Below are 1810 nucleotides of genomic sequence, written 5' to 3' on the forward strand. Positions count from 1 at the left end.
CACACACACACACACACACACGATGCGCAACACTCCGCATTTGAACAGTCAATAGCAAATACTTAAACTAATAACAAAACAGTAGCTTATTCAGAAGCGCCAGATTGTCATAGTAAAGTCAGAATTACCTCCTCTCCTAGTTTCACGAAACGGTCGTCCATAAAATGCATTGCTGTTCTGTTGTAAGTAATCTTAAAGATTCCTAAATGCATCTACTTTCGGAAGGCCAAATAAAGTGCTTTTGCTTTCGCCTAGAAACACACAGCGTCTCCCTGACATGCTGCTTCAACACTAACTGCGGTTACTGAAACCACGCCTTCTTTCTTTGCGTGCACATTTGGGCCGCATTATGCTAATATTTCCACATAGTGATGTAGATATGTGGGGGCGTGTTAGAACGAGCCGTTTTAGGGGGGCGTGGCAGAGTCTTAACTTTGATAAAGAATATCTCTTTGGTTTTGAGACTTTAGTCTTTGCAACTTCAGGGATCTTATCTATGCACAATCAGCTTGTAACACTCCAAAGAGAAAGGAAAACTTGAAATCGCATCATATGACCCCTTTAATAATAATTATACAGAACGTTAATTAGGTAAAGCGATACACGAATTGAAATTACAACAATAAATATCAAAATATAGCCCTAACCAGTTAATATAATAATGGTTTCACATCTGGTTCTACAGCTGATTCTTTGTTTTATTTTATTGTATATAAATAATGGTCATTGTCAAAGTCATTCATTTGTGTCGGTGTAATGCCACTAAAATAAGTAAAATAAATTAAACATAAATGCACAAATTAAATCCGTGATCTGTCTATTTTAACTCTGCGTCAGGTCCTGTTATTTCATAGGCAAAGTTCATTAGAGCTAAATATTTAATTACGATATAAAAAAATGCTAACGCATTATAAAGTAATATCATGTAAAGGAAACGGTCGGGGTGAACTGAGGTTCGCTTTGTTTGAACCAGATTCTGAAGCAGTCACGTGGTTTTCAGACGAACAAAGCTTCAGACGTCATAGATCACGTGCTTTTGGCAAAACAAATCAAGCTCCCATACAGTGCTTTGATGTGAAATGTCAAAAATAAAAATAAAATATATTATATCTTTACATTAACAAAGTAATCAATAATCTGTTTATTAAAGCCAAGTATATGAATCTCATCAAGTTAGTGTTTTTAAGAATTTTACAATTACTTCAAAATAATAACTCAAGGCAGTAACCATTTAAACAATATATTTTATTTGTGACGTTATGTTCAGATATTCTTTTTAATAGTTAACTTTTAACTATTTTTGAATTATTTGGTCATCAGTCATCAAAAGCTCAGTGAATATTGGTCACAGACACAGATATTTACTTTAAATTTCACCAAGCTGATTAAAAACTCCCACAGATCATGTTTTCATGACATTTTAAGTCTTATTTTAATGTAACAAAGTGGTTGTATCTAAGTGTATGAGTTGTTTACTTACTTTATTAAATTAGTCTTTCCTTTAACGCCATTATATTGTTCATTCAGACTGATTGGCAAATGCACACAAACACAAGAGGTGGGATTGAACCAACCACAGCCGAACATAACCAGTCAGATCCAATCATATCGCGATGGAGGCATCGTCTCCTCTCACATGACTTTCCCCCATTCACTCTCAAGCACCCCCATCAACCTCACAGCACGCTTTAGGGGGTCTGTTAAAACTCAATGGGCTCAGGGGAGGCGAGAGAGACGTGGACTCCCACTGTAACTTTACCTGCTGGTGTCGCTGTTGGACAATATTTCTTTAGAAAAACTAGTATATATA

The 1810-nt window shown here is 35.7% G+C and overlaps 1 protein-coding gene across 1 annotated transcript in view; it reads right to left on the reverse strand.

Annotated features, from left to right (window-relative positions):
* The window catches only part of LOC107700948 (uncharacterized), a 6999-nt gene that overhangs the window by 2469 nt on the left and 2720 nt on the right, over positions 1–1810 (reverse strand). The gene's annotated exons all lie outside the window — the stretch shown is intronic.

This window comes from Sinocyclocheilus anshuiensis, unplaced genomic scaffold (assembly GCF_001515605.1).
Source record: "Sinocyclocheilus anshuiensis isolate Anshui unplaced genomic scaffold, SAMN03320099.WGS_v1.1 scaffold1774, whole genome shotgun sequence".
NCBI classification, from domain to species: Eukaryota; Metazoa; Chordata; class Actinopteri; order Cypriniformes; family Cyprinidae; genus Sinocyclocheilus; species Sinocyclocheilus anshuiensis.